General features: G+C 38.7%; 1 protein-coding gene and 1 long non-coding RNA gene across 2 annotated transcripts in view; both read right to left on the bottom strand.

Annotated features, from left to right (window-relative positions):
* Positions 1-18,167, bottom strand: part of LOC139355915 (uncharacterized) — a 46,834-nt gene extending 28,667 nt beyond the window's left edge. The window contains exon 1 of the long non-coding RNA XR_011607217.1: positions 933-18,167. This is a non-coding gene — a long non-coding RNA (uncharacterized lncRNA). The remainder of the gene's footprint in view (positions 1-932) is intronic.
* LOC105491117 (sarcoglycan zeta) overlaps positions 1-19,284 on the bottom strand; it is a 1,216,031-nt gene that overhangs the window by 1,103,840 nt on the left and 92,907 nt on the right. The window lies entirely within an intron of this gene.

Genomic DNA, 19,284 nt, shown 5'->3' with positions numbered 1-19,284 from the left:
TGAAATACCATTCTGTGTCCTATATACACATTTCAAATTTAAATAATATAACTCAGGACTTACTAGACCAGATATAGAGAGCAGTTCTGGGGTATTGCAACATTTAAACTCATCTATGGGAACTGTTACAGGAGATTGGGAAAATAATATGTTTTCTTCCCATGCATAAAATTTTTACAAATATTCTTGTGAATTAACAAAACAAAACAAAATTTTTCTCCTGGACAGCCTTTATATTTATATACCATCAGCACTTCTTGGATTTTTTTTAAATTTTAAAGTAACTTAAGGAAAGTAAACGGTAAACCACCTGTAATTCATTTATAAAAGTCTCCCTCTTGCATATAGAAATTACACTCCACATTTGGAATAAAAATAATTCAATATTCAACATTAATGTTATCAACACAAAACAAATAGAAAAGAAATTCCAAAGGAGAGAAACCTAAAAGAAACTAACTTTTACATTTCCGATTTTGACATGTAATTTTTCAAACCTTACAATCCTTTAATACAGCTATTTATATTCTATTTCCTTCCTAAATTTAACTATGCTTTCCCCATATGAGGCTCAGGATGCTGACCTATAAAACAAAAAGAAATTCCAAAGAATATAGTATGGAAATAACAGAGGCTCATGATGCACTATGCTATTATTCAGGCTGAAAATAAATTGGTTTTCTTTAAGAAGAGACCCTTTTTTAAAGATATTATGTGCCAACATCTGTCTGTTCTCTTTTTTTTCACATCCTCTCATTCTACAAGAGCTGGACCACATTGACGATCCAGAGTCTAGGATCAATTTCATCCACTGGTGGGAAGAAGACTTATTTTCAGCGCTCTCCCACGTATCTCCAATGTGTTAATTCAGCTCTTGTTGATGTCTTGGTTACTCTAAATGGAAATGCTGGGTTCCCAAAACCAACACTCACCTTATAAGCTTTGAGATTTGGGGCCCATTTTATTCTCCGCATTTTGCCTCTGAGGAATGAAGTCTTCTCTCTGAACTCCAGCCCAGGCCTGAGCTCCTGCTGCTGGGGATAAATATGCCTTATGCAGACGTTTTGCAGGCCTGCCTGCCTGGCTGAGCTCAGCATGCCATCTGTTCTGGGACTCCCCATCACTAAGCTCTGATTGTCCCTCCAGACTCTCCATTTAGTCCTTGGTGCTCTAACACCAACTGCTATTCTGCACTCTCTCTCATTGCTGGTGACAGTGTTGAATTTCACAGGAGCCCTGTGATCCCGAAATACAGTATAAGTTAATAAATCCTCCCATAGTTTGTGTTCTGAGAAACGGCTTACTGCAAAGAAACACATGTCCCCATAAAACTTAGATAAGAAACAGATGCCCTCCTTTACCTATGACAAGGCCAGAACACAGATCCTTCACATTTCCATTCTCGGCCTCAGAAACGACAAATTGATCAATCAGAACAAAATGCAAAATTCTCTCCTTCCCCTAGACCGCTGAACTTTAGCCACAACCTCTGGAGAATAAGCTGATTTCAGAATAAAACATTCTCTCCTCTGCTATCTGATCATAGCAACATTCCTCACCCACTTCCCCAAACTTGGTGAATTCTAGCCATGTTTACCTCTGCCTATAAAAGAAAACTCATCTTTTGCTTAACTTTTGAGACCTAGCAGATCTCATGGTGGAAGCTATCTCCCTATTATCTTTCTCCACCTATAATCATTCCTTTCACCACTCTTGTAATAATCCTTTCAAATAAAGTATCGTCTTAAGTCCAAATTTCCTTTCTACTTGACACTGGTCAGTGAGCTTTCTGTCTGCATAACTGAAGTGGCTGACTTTTTGCTATTGCCTGGAGTAGTTTTTGTCTCGCACTGCCCCTAATCATATCTATTAATGTCCACGCTTTCTTTTGCAACCACACCCAGATACCACTCATGAAACCCTTCCAATCTTTCTTTCAAAGCTTGTCACAGTTAACACTTAGAGTCTTTGCACCACAAGTTATTATTATATTAGCTTTCCCATCCTCAAACTCATTCAATTCATAACATTTTTAGTCAAAAATCGAGAAAGTAACATCCAAACTGTTTAATTAAAATTCTTCCAAGATGCCTCAATCTTATTGCCATCAAATTTCCTCTCATCTCACACATCCAGAATGGAAAGCTTTTAAGAAATTTGTCAGAAACTCACAAGCAAGGAAAGAAATAGCATGGGAAAATGTTTCTTATTACTTGAGAAAAGGGCTTGATAACCAGCCATGCATGGAAACAGCATCATTTAAATAGAGGCTTGTAAGTGCACTCAGGCCTCAAGGTTCTGTTCAGGTAAATTCAGAGATGCGCTTGCCAAAAAAAAAAAAAAAAGTCACAGTTCTTCCTTCTATTTCCCGGTAAAAACACACAGATTAATTGTAACTCTCTTTGCAGGAAGTTGCCATGCTTCAAATGGCATAGAAAATTAGCTAAGGAGCAGTGAGCACCCCTCTGCTCCACGTCCTCTGTGTCCTCAGACAGTCACCACCATGGACGGGCTTGTTTTACGAAGTCGGATAAATATACTCCCACATATGCATATATACATATACATATGCATATATTTAGCAATCTCAGTATTTTAAAAATGACATTGGTGATGCATCCTGTATGACTAAGCAGGCCAAAGAAATATGAGTTGTTCTTTTCTCTCTTCTAATCAGAATGAGGCATCCTATTTTGGTCGATTTTGGTGTTATCTGGAATGATATTTGAGGCCCTTCTCTACCGGGAGGTTTTGGCAATTCTTAAAGGAATGTGTTGGCTCACTCACTACACTGTGTTCTTGCTGCTCCTAAAGGCTCCTGGCGAGCTGCGAAAACCGAGCTGTGCGACAAGGCTGTGGTGTGATGGCTAAGTGGCCGTGCAATGTTTCATTATCATAAGGGTGCCAATGTAGGGGGAAGCCACTTGACGGGAACTAATCTGTAGGCTCAGCACTTGGTGCAATGGCCCACATATCTACCCAGTGTGCTGCAATTCCAGCAAGGGAAATGAATGCACTAAAAAGAAATGCAAATGAGAAAGATTAATAAACACACGATTACCAAGAGAATTTTGTAGCAAATACATACAGGAAATGTTCTACATCCACAGTAAATAAATATTACAGGAAGCTAAACTGCACTAAGCTAAACACTTTTTAGAAATGCTCCTCATCTCAGCAGGTTTCCATTCCGTGTTTAAAAAGGATGTGTCACTTCAGTTAAATTATCACTCATTTATTTACTTCAGTCTCTTTCAATGTCTGTTACTTTAAGAATAAATGATATAATGAGGCTGCGTCAATTCTGATGAAAGTATTTTTCACCATCATCAAATATTGTAAATAATTGTAAGCATTACAAGCAGTGATTACATGACAAAATTATACATACTACCTAAGATTACATGTCTGTGTTTTCTGAATATTCATCACCTGGGTATAGAGAAGGGATGTGAATGACAGAATCATTACAAAATCTATCAAGTTGAAGATAATGTTTTTTCACCATATTCTTAACACATCCCCATCCATTTTCTATTATTTATTGAGCATTTACTATGTACTGACCACTGTGTTAGATATGGGGCTTACAAAAATGAATGAACTCAGCAGCTTGCAGTTTCACAATGAAGTTACTAGGTTTTTTTTCAAAATGAGATCTATAAGCAAGCTGAGGAAGGGTCAAGATTTATTTCCAAATATTTGAAATTGCTAAGAATAGTGACACATTAAGCTATTAAACTTAAATAAGGTGCTTCACTGATATAGTTTGGCTGTATCCCCACCCAAATCTCATCTTGAATTGTAGCTGCCAGGACTCTCATGTGCTGTGGGAGGGGCCCAGTGGGAGATAATTGAACCATGAGGATGGTTTCCCCCATACCGTTCTCATGGTAGTAAGTCTCATGAGATCTGATGGTCTTATAAGGGGTTTCCCCTTTCACTTGGCTCTCATTCTGTCTTGTCTGCTGCCATGTAAGACGTGCCTTTCACTTTCCACCATGATTGTGAGGCCCTGCCAGTCACATGGAACGGTGAGTCCACTAAACCTCTTTTTCTTTATAATTACCCAGTCTTGGATATGTCTTTATCAGCAGTGTGAAATGGACTAATATACTCAGGGAGTTCCAAATATATCTTATGTGTACAATCAAATGATATTTTATTTGTAAGTCCAAATAAAGTGAAATCATAAGTATTCTGAGTCTTTTTTACATTTTAGCCAAAAGATATCCTGATTTCTGTGAGTCAGCTAAGTACATTAGCGTGGCATTTTCTCAATGAAAAGTTTTTTTCCTGCAGAACAGTTATTGAGTTCCCTTATAGCAACCAGCTCTGTTCATCATTTATGTCACCAAAGTCCAAACTCCTTCTTAGCCCACGAAACCGGCCGTGAGGCTGACACAGGGAATGGCTAAAAAAAATCTTGAGAAGAATAAATATAGTTTTGGTGGGGGTGAAATGTGTTTCTCAGCCTGACAGATCTGCTAGCTCTTCATCTCTCCTATTTAATGACAAGGCATTAACAAATACCCTTTTATGAAATGAATGTTTGAATGATAATTACTAAGCAACTCTTTCATTTGTAACAGAGCTAAGCAATTTAACACCTTCCAGCCACTTTCTAGAACAAATGTATAATCATAATTCTTTCAATGCATTGGTGGAAGTACATAAAAGCCCCTGTAAATTGTTCATTTTGCTTACATGAAGCCGTTAGCTCGGTTAATTACAAGTCATTGTCTTACTATTATTTTTTTCACACAGTTTCTTTCCACACTGCCATTTATTTAGCAAGAACCACATGCACAGTGAAGTTAAAGAGACTTAACAGTAATTGGAAAAGAGCACATTAGAAGTTCCACGTTCCTCAGACCCACAGCATCATAATATTGTATTCGCCTATAGATACTGTGTATGTAATGCCTGTTTGCCTGAGTCCACTGTCTTCATAGCCCAAAAAGATGTTTATCATCAGACTATGAAGTCTAACACCTCAATCTCCCCTTCTACCAAGTTTTCCTGTTCTTACAATCCCCATCGCATGCCTCATGGAGATGCAATAGGCAAAGCATGAATGAATAGATGCATGCGTGAAAACCAATGGAAGGTTTGTATGAGAGGGAAGACATATGAAATCAGATTTTTAAATTATCATTTTAATCCACTTATGCTAATTTTGGGAGTACTGTGGGTTTCCTGACTAATAATTTAACCAGAAAGACTTTCTCTCTGACAGTGACTTTCTCCATAGACTCTAAAAAATTTAATGAGTTGTGAGAGCAGTTGGTAAATATTGAGGAATTTTGAAAGCCAGTTGTTAAATTTTTGGTAGCTTGAAATTAATCATGATTGGCATGTGTTTACACCATGGCAATCAGAAAATGCTTCTTTCTCCCTCTTTCTCATTCAAGAGCCTGTTTACCAGCATACCACTGCTAAGACCTTCATAAAGTTCTAGCAAAAGTAAGAGAAGTGGCCGGGCACAGGAGCTTACACCTGTAATCTCAGCACTTTGGGAGTTGAAGGTGGGGGGACTGCATGAGCCCAAGAGTTCAAGATCAGCCTGGCAACATGATGAAACCCAATATCTACAAAGAACACAAATAAAATTAGTCAGGCATGGTGGCGTGGGCCTGTAGTTCCAGCTACCTGAGAGGCTGAGGTAGGAGGATGGCTTCACCCCAAGAGGTGGAGGCTGCAGTGAGTCAAGATCATACCACTGCACTCTAGCCTCAGAGACAGAGTGACACCCTGTCTCAAAATAAATAAATAAATAAGACAAGTATTCTCAATTTACCTAATTTCCCAAGTAACCTGATCATGATGTACCTTTTACATTTTCTATCCATATTCTTTTGGTATGTGTGTTTTATCAACTCTTCTTCTTAGAGTTATAAATATAATACAAGTGTTAGCCACTTCGTAAGACAGTACTTGTTTTCTTAAGTCCAAAAATGCTCTTCAAACATCGGTGAAGCTGGCAAGCAAGCAATATCCTCCCTATCTATACAGGTCATGATTTCATAGCCCTCAGGGAAAGCCATTCTTGGCCTAGGTCTTTTCTGGCTGAAAAAGTCTATTTTAGATTCTCCTTATCTTCCCTACTCTTCCTCACAACTCTTTTCACTCACTCTTCTCCGGGACTCTTTCAGTCAGTCTTTTCTTAAATACTGTAGCCAGATTCATGTGCAATATCTCACTTGTAGGGGAAGACCAAATCTGCCACATAACCACAGTAAACTGATGTCTTTTACTCTTTTATGCTTACTTATGAATAATGCCCATGTAACTTAAAAACAATAATAACAGTAAGACAGAAGCAAAGTCTTCACAACAAATGAAGATAATAAGATTAGACCATATCAGAAGAGATTAGTAATTGAAGTTTATATTAGCTCTGAGCTAATATAGAAAATGAGCCTAATTAGATTCTTAATTTCAGATTTGTGAAAAAACAAGTGTTGAAACCACTTAACAATTATCCTTTGCTAATTTTCCAGGGAAGTCTATTTTTCTCAGTAAGCCTGGTATTAGGCATCTATTTCAATGTTCTGTTTTTAATATTATCAATGAAAGAAAAATTATTCTAAGAAATTAATATTAACGCTATTAATATTAATGATTTATCAGCTTTAAGTATATACTGATTAAGATACTTAATAAAATACCTGATTAAGGCAGATGGCTGAGGCCACTTAATTCTGTAGTTGCCTTTATAATGCTATTTAATAAATATTTAAGCATCCTTTTAAAATCAAACTTTATCTTTACACTACCTTTCCCTCTACAGTAAAAACAAACAAAAATCATTCTCATACCAGCTGGAAAAGGTTCACTTTCGTGGGTAGTATCATCTCATAAACATACCTGTGGTGTTTCAACGTTAATATACAATAGGAACATTAGGTCTTTTTTTTTTTTTTACTTCCAATAATTTGATTTTAATCCTTAAAGTCTAAACTAAATTACATGGTCAAAAAATTACCGGAGAATCCAATTTAAGCTATATGCCCAAGGGCACATTCATTGAGCAATTACAACCTCCAAGCAAAAGGCATTCCCTAACTGAGCAATGAGACGTATACAAATATTGAAAAGCAGTGCATTTTTTTCCTTTTGTATAAATAAAATTCTTTCAATTTTAGGATATGACTTTAAGCGCAGAAACAACTGATCACGAACTTTGAAGAACTCTCAATGTAGCATGTACTTCTTGCATTAAGTGTGCAAGATTTAAGCATACACAGCTGATTCTATCCAACACGAGTCACCAAAAAGCCCAATTCAGAGCTTCTCAAGTTGTTTCCTGCGAAACACCTGTGTTTGACAAAATAGTACAGAGAATATTCCAGAAAGGTTGCAATAATGATCTAACAAGTTTGGAAAACTATATAACAGAAAGAAAAATATCTCAGAACTTCTAATATATGAGTATGCTTTTTTTAATCATTAGGGAGTCATTATGCATACTTCTGAAACACGTTTGAATGTTAAACAGTTTGCTTTGAACATCTTAGTTCTTGAAAGACAATGGTTTGTCAAAGAATGTTGTTTCAAAATGTGGTTACTGTTAAGAGTTAGCTACCAATTTGCTAGACTTTTGCTCTTCAGTTGCTAAATTTGAGTGATTTCAGTTCATTTAGGCATCTTCATATCTGAAATGCTGTCCTAAATATGGTTCCCTACAGTCCTAAATATGATTCAGGCTGAGAAAAATTATACGCAACTTTATTTCTTGAGGTTTGACCCTTTCTAAATTATAGATAAATTACAGTTCTGAGGATTCAGCTTACCATTTGTTTTTCTGTGCTGTTAAGTAGATCAATATATTCCCCTAAAGGCAAATATTCTATTTCTAACAGCATTTTCTACCTAAAACATTGCTGAAAACTTTTGGGTAAATGAACAAGTCAGAAAAAGCAGAGTTGCTGAAATTGGCTCATTTTCACTGATTTTGTATTTTAATCTGGCTTTTCATTTGAAAAGAGAGCTACAGAATGATGTTAAATGAAAAATGGCATTCCATAATTCTTCCATTCACATTTTCCTAGCACATGAAGAAAACCAAGTCACCTTGTCAAAAGGACTCGGCATCTCATTAAAATGTGTAGAAATCTCTACATGCTGTTTTCTACATATTTACCAACTCTAATAGATGGAGCTGCATTTTGAGCAAGAACTACGCTTTTCTTTCTTTCCAGAGTAAGTGGTGGACGCCTACAAGTTCTGGAGGCTCTTACAAATTTTGGCTCTGTATTTTGATTAGGGTAAGTAAGCACATCAAATAATGTTTAGACCGTGTATAGTACTGATGCAGGGCAGGCAAGCCCCAGAACTGGGGCTTAGCCTGGGATGGTTCTTGGCCTATCCCATGAAAGAATTAAAGGGTGAGCTGGTGGGGTTAGACAGCAACTGTTATTGAAGTGGCACTGACCAGCAGCAGCAGAGGGACTGCTCCTTGAGGAGCAGAGCTACCCCATCCATAGGCAGTATGTCCAGAGTAGCAGCTCAGGGGCAGTTACACAGGCATATTTATACCCACTTTTAATTATATGCAAATTAAGGAGATTACGCAGAACTTTCTTTAAAAAAAAACGGTGGTAACTCTCAGGTTATTGGATCATTGTCATGGAAAGGGGCAACAGCATCTAGGTGTTGCCAGGGCAATGGTAAACTGACATGGGACACTAGTGGGCGTGGTTTATGGAAAGCTGCTTCTGTCCCACCCCTGTTTTAGTTGGTCCTCAATTTGGTCCAGTGTACAAGACCCACCTCTGAAGTCAAGCCCTACCTCCTGAGTTGAGTCCTGCCTCCTACCTCAGTACCCTGCTCAGGATCATTGAGTATGCACCATGATTATTTAAACATTCTATGCCTCAACTGGCCCCTTGTAACCGGCAATGAGTTTATTGGATGGTTCATGCTTTAAGCCATGAGAGGGCATTCTAGTGATAGGAGAACTCCATGTGCCCTGATCTGAATAGCAGGTGTCACTCCAGCATACTTGGTAAGAGGCATTAGCTCACAGATGACTTATCTCAGTTGAGGAAGTATAAGAGACTGTGAGGAGGTGGGTAATTTTCAGGGAAGGACACTGATATGGTTTAGGCTGCATCCCTACCCAAATCTCATCTTGAATTGTAGATCCCATAATCCTCAGTTGTCATGGGAGGGACCAGGTGGAGGTAACTGAATCATGGGAGTGGTTTCTCCTATGCTATTTGCCTTATAATGAGTGTCTCATAAGATCTGATGCTTTTATTAGTGTCTGGCATTCCCCCTGCTCGCACTCATTCTCCATTTTGCCACCCTGTGAGAAGGTGCCTTCAGTCATGATTGTAAGTTTCCTGAGGCCTCCCCAGCCAGGCAGAACTGTGAGTCATTTAAACCTCTTTTCTTTATAAATTACTCAGTCTCAGGTGTTTTTTTCAGAGCAGTGTTAGAATACAATAATCCAGTAAACTCGTACTGATAGAGTGAAGTGCTCATATAAGGAGACCCCAAAAATGTGCAAGCAACTTTGGAACTGGGTTCCAAAAGCAGAGGTTGGAACACTTTGGAGGGCTCAGAACAAGACAGAAAAATGTGGGAAAGTTTGGAACTTCTTAGAGACTTGGAGGGCTTAAAAGACAGGAAGATGTGGGAAAGTTTGTAACTTCCTAGAGACTTGCTGAATGGCTTTGACCAAAATACTGATAATGATATGTACAATAAAGTCCAGGCTGAAGTGGTCTTAGAGGGAGATGAGGAACTTGTTGGGAAGTGGAGCAAAGGTAACTGTTACTATGTTTTAGCAAAGAGACTGGTGGCATTACACTCCTGTCCTGGATATCCGCAAACTTTGAACTTGAGAGAGATTTAGGGTATCTGGTGGAATAAATTTTTAAGTGGAAAAGCATTTAAGAGGAAACAGAGTATAAACATTTGGAAAATTTGCAGCCTAACAATGCAATAAAAAAGAAAACCCCATCTTCTGGGGAGAAATTCAAGCCTGCTACAGAAATTTCTACAAGTAACAAGAAGCAGAATGTTAAACACCAAGACAATGGAGTAATTATCTCCAAGGCATGTCAGGGACCTTCCTGGCAGTCCCTCCCATTACAGGCCCTAAGGCTGAAAAGGAAAAAATGGTTTCCTGGGCCGGGCCCAGGGTCTCCCTGCTGTGTGCAGCCTAGGAACTTGGTACCCTGTGTCTCAGCTGCTCCAGACTTGGCTAAAAGGGGACAAGGTACAGCTCAGTCCATGGCTTCAGAGGGTGCAATCCCCAAGCCTTGACATCTTCCATGTGGTGTTGAGCCTGCAGCTACACAGAAGTCAAGAACGGAGGTTTCGAAACCTCCGCCTAGATTTCAGAGAACATATAGAAATGTATGAATGTCCAGGCAGAAGTTTGCTGCAGCGATGGAGCCCTCATGGAGAATCTCTACTAGGGCAGCGTAGAAGGGAAATGTGGGGTTGGAGCCCCCATACAGAGTCCCCACTGGGATACTGCCTAATGCAGCTGTGAGAAGAGGGCCAGCATCCTCCAGACCCCAGAATTGTAGATCCACTGACAGCTTGCACTGCATGCCTGGAAATGCCACAGACACTCAAAGCCAGCCCATGAAAGCAGTCCCAGAGCGGGACTGTACCCTACAAAGCCACAGGGGCAGAGCTACCCAAGGCCATGGGAGTTCACCTCTTGCATCAGCATGACTTGGATGTGAGATGTGGAGTCAAAGGAGATCATTTTGGAACTTTAAGGTTTAATGATTGCCTTATTGATTTTGGACTTGCATGGGGCCTGTAGTCCCTTGTTTTGGCTAATTTCTACCATTTGGAACAGGTGTGTTTACCCAATGCCTGTACCTCCATTGTACCTAAGAAGGAACTAACTTGTTTTTTATTTTACAGGCTCATAAGCAAATGGGACTTGTCTTGTCTCAGATGAGACTTTGGAGTTGGACTTTTCAGTTAATGCAGGGATGAGTTGAGACTTTAGGGGACTGTTGGAAGGGCATGACTGTGATTTGAATTGTGAGGTCATGAGATTTGAAAGGGGCCAAGGGCAGAATAATATGGTTTGGCTATACTCCCATTCAAATCTCATCTTGAATCGTAGTTCCCATAATCCCCACGGGTCATGAGAGGGACCAGTTGGAAGTAATTGAAGCATGAGGGTGATTTCCTCCATGCTGTTCTCATGATAATGAGTGTTTCACAAGATCTGGTGGTTTTACAAGTGTCTGGCATTTCCCTTGATGACGCTCATACTCTCTACTGCCACCCTGTGAAGAAGTGCCTTCCACCGTGATTGTAAGTTTCCTGAAATCACCCCAGCCACGCTGAACTATAAGTCAATTAAACGTCTTTTCTTTATAAATTACCCAGTCTTGGGTATTTCTTCACAGTGGTGTGAGAAGAGAATAATACAGACAGCTAAAGATAAAAATGTTTTAAACCATGTGGCTCAGGAGGGAGAACCAAAAGAAAGACTTGCTGAACTGGAAACATAAAAGATGGAGTTCAAAAGGGAAAAGCAAAATCTATATCATATTATAAAGAAATGCCAATGAGAAAAATCAAATAATTTTGTATCAGCTCCACTGATCCATCCATTATTAAGTAGATGGATACTTAATGCTGGATTTAAGCATGTCCTAAGTTAAGTACTTTGGTCTTTATATACATTTCCCTAAAATTTTCTTTTCCTCCCCGACAATGGGGCAAATGAATATAGATATAAACAGGCCAGAACATGAACATCTTTGCTGAGGCCTTGGCTGTTCTCCAGTTCCTGCTGCTAAATATTATCAGAGAATACACATTAAAACCAAATTTCCATAATAAAATTCTTTAAACATAATTCACATTCTTAGAGCTTCCAAAATTCTCTATTCTTCAGAGCTCTCTTTCCTAGAGCTTATAAACAACACTTATGAAACATGGGAGAGGACAGGGTATGTCTAAGGAACTATTTTGAATCTATGTTTACACATTAAGCACACTTTTTTCCTAGACTTTAAGTTGGGACTTAATAAACATAGTAAAGTGTCCTAAAGATTTTAGTACTCAGACTTTTCAGAAGGTCAAATTACCTATATTAAAAGTATCATTATTACTGTTATTGCAATTGCATTTTTTGGAAATAAATATTATTGTGTATATTTAAGGTGACATGGCATTATGAGAAACCTATAGGTAGTAAAATGGTTACCATAGTGAAGCAAAATAGCATATCTATCATTTCACACTTCTTTTTGTATGACACAACCAGTTAAAGTCTACTTATTTAACCAAAATTCCAAATACCATAAAATATTTTAACTATAGTCCTCATGTTCTACATTAGATCTCCAGACCTATACATCCTACATATCCACTACTTCATGTCCTCTGACCTACACCTCCACATTTCTCACTCTCCCCTATAATTACTGTTTTATTGTTATCTATTTTTAATTATTAGTGATAGCCTAGAAATAATGACATGGTAGTTACTGAAGTTCCCCCATGGCATGTGACATCTAAACAGCCACTGTCAAAGTCACTATTACTTTATACCTGATTCTATACTAGAGTAGCTTATATTACAAAGTAACTGTACCTCTCCTCTATGCATTAAAGTTGGGGGTGGGGCAGGGGGTGGACATTGGTTATAAAGCCTTTTTTTTTTTTTTCTTTCAAGACAGGGTCTCACTCTGTTGCCCAGGCTGGAGTGCACTGATGTAATCTTGGCTCACTGCAACCATCACTCCCAGGCTCAAGCAACACTCCTCCTATCTTAGCCTCCTGAGTAGCTGGGACTACAGGTGTGCACCACCATGGCTGGCTAATTTTTCACTTTTTTGTACACACAGGGCCTCTCTTTATTGCCCAGGCCAGTCTCGAACTCTTGGGCTCAAGTTATCCTCCCACATTGGCCTCCCAAAGTGCTGGGACAACAGGTATGAGCCACTGTGTCCAGTCATTATAGAGCTCATTTAGAGCTCATAATTAATACAAACACTATAATCATTTAGAAACCACTTAATACACATCTTGGGCTTGAATTCTATGTTATCTTTGGTTAAATTTCTTTTCACTGAGTCAGCATCCTGATTTATAGAAAGATCACTTATTTTTTCACCCTTGAGGATGGAGATAACCCAGATTAAGTACTTGGCCTATACTGGTAATTCAACAAATATCAGCTGCCAACTAATAGTAATAATAACAATACCAACAAAAACCAAAAATGACCCACATTATTTACTTTTAATACCTCCTTTTTCTTCTACAATAATTTTATAAATATTTACTTTTTTGTGTAAGTAATCACATACTGCAATTCCCCTATCTATAATGTCTGCTTCTATAGGCGATTCAGAGAGCTTTCTTTTTAATTCAGAGTGTACTTTATCTATTATCCACCAAGACAGCTCAGTTATCCTGCTCAGTCCATCCTTATTTCAAAATCCATTCATTTCTATCTTCTCATGAGAACCTCAGTAGAATTGAACACTAAGTGTAAAATGGAAACAAATACGTCTTTGCAATTTTTACAGTGACAAGTTGTGTATACTTGCAGTAATGGTGACCACTGTATAATTAATGAGTAACTATTATATGTCAAGAATTTATAGCTTTACTTAAGCAATGAGGAAACTATGATGACATAAACTTTGCATATTAAAATAAACTCTGGCTACATCTTACATTTCTTTTCCTGTATTCCTTTTGCCCTTATTTATTTAATTTTCACTTTGTTGCATGATCTTATGTCTAAACTCTTTCCCTTATACACATTTTATGACAAATATTGAGGAATTAATTATCAATTAATCAATTTGAAATTCAATACAGTTGAGTAACTTATCTTTCGCACACAACTCACATAATGTGGATTGTAACCCACTGCAGTCTGATGACACAACTTTTTTTTCCTGGTAAGATCTGTTGATTCCATGCTGACTTTACACAGTATTTCAATGAGTCATGTCGACTTAGGTATAAATTCTTAGGGCCTCAGCCACATTACATGTATGTCCTGGAGTTTGGGAGCACAAAATATCTAATTTATGCTTTAAAAAGATGTCCACGTCAGTGGCTAAAGTTTCCTAAACTCAGAACAGGGACAGATTTTAGGAAATAATTATACTCTCAATGATGATAAATGAAAGTGTATGACTTGGGTGCCTAGATTCTGTCTGAGGATCTTCCTTAGAAGGTTCTGCCCAAGAAGACTTTGACTACAGTGAGAACCTCAGCCATGCACAGTGGCTCACACCTGTAATCCCAGCACTTTGGGAGGCCAAGGCGGGCAGATCATGAGATCAGGAGATCGAGACCATCCTGGCCAACATGGTGAAACCCCATCTCTACCAAAAATACAAAAATCAGCTGAGCATGGTAGTGCATGCCTGTAATCCGAGCTACTCGGGAGGCTGAGGCAGGAGAATCGCTTGAACCCAGGAAGTGGAGACTGCAGTGAGCCAAGATCACCCCACTGCACTCCAGAAAGGCGACAGTGTGAGACTCTGAAAAGAAAAACAAAAAAAAGTGAGAACCGAAGTGAAAAGATCTGTCAAATGCAGAAAGGAAGGAGCCTGTAGCAGTGGAAGACCCTGGGACAGGCACCAACTGCATCAAGAAAGCTCAACTGGAAAGACCTAGTAATGGAAATTCTCAAGAGTTTATAAAGGTTCCCAATAGATGGGGAAGAGAGGACCTTGATGCTGAAGTTGGAGTTGAGCATTCCACTGACATGGATATGTTTATTACAAACACGAGATTATTCTTTTGACAAAATGACTAGAGGATTTTTGATTAAGAGGGAGCAGATGGGTTTTAGGGTCTGTTTAAGATTTTATTCAGGGGTAGGGAAATAACCCTAGAGTATGTTTAGGCAGGCACTGAGTAGGAGAAATGTTGTTTCTTATTGCACTCTGAGAAGTTATGTTCTTTCAACATAATGCTTGAGTAATTATATATCAGTTATGTTTAATACCTGATGTGGATATACTGTTATATATTTGATGTATGTTGAGGTGGATCCTCTAAAATTGGGAGCACCTAGAGCCTACAGAATGTTTCTTTCAAGTCCTTTAAATCCAGAATGAGGTGAAGTTAAGTAGCAGACTGCGAGTCTAGAAACTGGCCCTCATCCTGCAAGACCCAGAGAGCATGCTAACCCTGGGCAAGAGACGTCATATAAATCACCCCCCAATTACCATCCAGTCTTATTCAAGTAACAGTGATGACTTCCTGTACTATGAAATCACCAGGAAAATAAATGTTTCCCGCCTGCCCCCCGCTACAATCTCATCTCACTGCAACCTCCACCTCCTGGGCTCAAGCCATCCTCCAACCTCAGCCTCCGGAGTAGCTGGGCCTACAGGCACACATCACCATGCCCAGCTACTTTTTGTATTTTTGTAGAGACAGGGTTTTGCCATGTTGCCTAGGCTCGTCTCAAACTCCTGGCTCACCCAATCCACCCACCTTAGCCTCCCAAAGTGCTGGAATTACAGGCCTGAGCCACTGTGCCCAGCCAAAAATGCTACTTTAAATGATGCTTTCTATCTGAAATATTTTTATGGCATACTAAAAAATATTATGCTGAGGGTTAACCTATAGTTTTGAGAAGGACATATTGTCCTAGAGTATTTCATGACAATTTCTTTTCCTTTCCAAGGTACATTTGCAGTTGCTAAGGAACCAAATTTCACAGCCATGGCTATCTAGCAATATCATATGTGGATAATGTCAGAATAATTTTGTGATAGCGACTGTGAAGCCAGAAACCATGGACATTAGAAATAAGAAAAAATTTCATTAGATTGTCTGCTACAACCATCATAAAGAGTCTAGTTCTCCAGTAGAATGAGTGTTCCACCACGAGAGGACCCTTATATATCAGTTTATCATTCTACCTCTAGCCTAGCATAACTCTAGCACATAGTAGGCATTCATAAATATCTACTGAAAGAATAAAGATGTTTCTTCTCACTAGTACTCAAAAGCAGAATTATTTCTATAAGGCTCAAGCAAAGTAGCTCTCACAGGAAAATAAACGAAATGTCTTTAAGAGAATTTCAAAGAAACATTTTGCATTTATAATATTCTCATTCTCCAGTTTTCCAAAGTGTTTCGAAAACAGCCAGATCATTGGAAATTAGTTAAGTACCATTTAAATTTTATTTAAGTTACTCCTTTCTGAAAACCATGGCTTACAAAAAAGGATTTGTTTAACCCATCTATGAACACATCTCCCAGTCTCACTATGTCTGAGACTAGGAGAATTAACCCATCTCCTTGGGGCTCAGTTTTTGCATCTCTAAAGTAAGGTAGTGTTTCCTTATAACTTAGTTATTGTAATGGCTTATTTATCTGTGGTCAATCTATTATTACCTTAACTTAGCAAAATATCTGTTTCATTTCTGCTTTCTGGGTGAGACAAAACATCAGTTTCTGGCATTTTAAAATTGGTGTAATAAAAGGTGATATAGAATCAGAAAATCGAATAATGCAAATGTTGATGTCATGGTTCTTGGCAAAGGTTCAGACTCAAAATTTTTCTTATGCATTTTTAATGTGCTTGACCCTATATATCTTTGTTATATGCTGCACAATTTCAACAAAGCTCTAAGCTTCTTTGTTATTTTTGTACCTCACGTTGACCTATTATTGTTGCATGTTCTCAAATATTAACGTTTCCTAGTTTAATGAAAGTTTTTAATGCAATAGGCTCAAAGGTAGTTCTAAACAGTTGTTGTCTTAGTGGGTTGACATTCACTGTTTTTTGTGGTGGTGGTGGTGGTTGTTGTTGTTGTTTTATGACTAAGTCTCACTGTCACCCAGGCTTCAGTGCAGTAGAGCCATCTCAACTCACTGCAACCTTCACCTCCCAGGTTCAAGCAATTCTCCTGCCTCAGCCTCCTGAGTAGCTGGGATTACAGGCACATACCGCCACACCCAGCCAATTTTTGTATTTTTAGTAGAGACAGGGTTTCACCCCTGTTGGCCATGCTGGTCTCGAACTCCTGACCTCAGGTGATATGCCCATCTTGGCCTCCCAAAGTACTGGCATTACAGGCATGAGCAACTGCAACAGCGCCCAGCCAACATTCACCTTTTAAAATAAATATTTAACCTCTGTTAGTTTGCAGGGAAACGCAACAGTGCTTAGAGACACACTAATTTTAATTAATTTTTTTCTCTCATTTTCTAGTGTACTGTACCACGTGTTGTGGAGCTGTATGTAACCTGATAATTCCATTTGCTGCTTTCATTCTCTGCAGTCACTATGTGATTTTACAAAACAATAGAAACTAAGTTTATCTGGCATAATCAACTCCTGTGATTTTAGCTTTTTAGCCCTGTAGATTATTCTCCTACAAGTACTTACAGGTTTCTTTTTACTTCGTTTTTAAATGATTGCACAAGGACACGAGACATCCTTTGATTAGAGCACGTTATCCCCCAAGCCCTGCCGTATCTCCTCAGTCCTTCTGGCTTCTCTGTGAAGGTTATAACTAATTCTTTAAGATTCTCAAATTCAGGCATGTTCATTATATATTCCCTTTTGTGCCTATAGCTGATCAACTGTTAAATTAGGTGGACCAGTAATGAAACTAATCTAAAGCATCACCAGAACTAAAATATTATTTGATAAGAAACTTTTCAAGGAGCTCAAGAGTTGTCAATACCCTCACATGAAAGAGACATGACGTTTTGGCAGAGTAAGGAAGGAATGGGCTTTGTAGGCTACTGACTGCTTTGAAATCCCAGATCCATATCTACTATGTGAATTAAGCCACTTAGTATCTCTGAACTTCTGTCTTCTTTTTTCAGAGAGTTGCTCACCTTGTCACCTACACTGAAGTGCAGTGGTGCCTTCATAGCTCACTGCAGCCTGGAACTCCTGGGTTTGAGTAATCCTCCTGCCTCACCCTCCCAAGTAGCTTGGGCTACAGGTACACACCACCTGATTTTCTTTTACTTTTTTTTTTTCACAATTAAAAACAATTGCTTTATTATTTTAAACTGAAACGTGTCATCTATATTTCCATTAAAGATTTTTTGTTTATTCTTCAACAAGCATATACTAATGACAATGAACTAGTTATGAGAAACAAATTATATTAAACTGTAATAGACAATTTCAGTCCTGCTAGAACCTGATTTTCTTTTTCTTAAGAGACAGGGTCGGCCGGGCACGGTGGCTCAAGCCTGTAATCCCAGCACTTTGGGAGGCCGAGACGGGCGGATCACGAGGTTAGGAGATCGAGACCATCCTGGCTAACATGGTGAAACCCCATCTCTACTAAAAAATACAAAAAAAACTAGCCGGGCGAAGTGGCGGGCGCCTGTGGTCCCAGCTACTCGGGAGGCTGAGGCAGGAGAATGGCGTAAACCCGGGAGGCAGAGCTTGCAGTGAGCTGAGATCCGGCCACTGCACTCCAGCCTGGGCGACAGAGCCAGACTCAGTCTCAAAAAAAAAAAAAAAAAAAAAAAAAAAAAGGGACAGGGTCTCACTATGTTTCCCAGGCTGGTTGCTAACTCCTAGGCTCAAGCAATCACCCGACCTCAGGCTCCCAAAGTGCTGGGACTACAGGTGTGAGCACCATACCCGGCCGTCCATCTTCTTAAAGAATGGGGATAGTAACACCAACATTTTAGACTGATGTGAAGACTAGGTAAAATACTAAAAGAAAATGGCACAGAAATTTATGTTTATCAAGGAGGTTAAACACATATATTTCTCTCCTCTGCCTCCCCAGAACTTGAATAAAAATGACAGTCAAGGGAATAAAACTGTATAAACTCCAGAAAGGCAAAGAGAATAGGCGAAGGGGTAACAGTAGAGGAACAAGGGGATGAATGCTATCTGCTGTAAGCACCCCCTCCCTCTCTCTGCTCTCTTAGTGGCCATGAATAGGAGAGGGGAAGTGAGAGGGGCTAAAAAAGAAGAAATGATTCATAAATCTGAGCAATTTGAAATAAATGAATGAGAACTTAGAAAACTAAGAAAAAAATTGAAACAAATAATAACTCCAGGAAAAAGAAAAGGTCATACAAATAAAAAATATAAGCAAAGCACAAAATCATTTGATCTTATTAAATGTTTATAAAAATATAATGATGTAAATGCTTAATGTTGATTTTCATCTGAAAGGAATATATAATTATATATAAATGTTGGGAATGTAAGAGAGCTAAATTCTAATCAATTATTTGAGGAAGCCAATTTTTAAACATTTACTTATTATGAGAAATGGGGTCTCTACATTGTTCAAATTGGAGTGCAGTGGCTACTAA

Source organism: Macaca nemestrina, chromosome 8, assembly GCF_043159975.1.
Source record: "Macaca nemestrina isolate mMacNem1 chromosome 8, mMacNem.hap1, whole genome shotgun sequence".
In the NCBI taxonomy this organism is placed as follows: Eukaryota; Metazoa; Chordata; class Mammalia; order Primates; family Cercopithecidae; genus Macaca; species Macaca nemestrina.
This window is presented reverse-complemented; position numbering and strand designations above follow the sequence as displayed.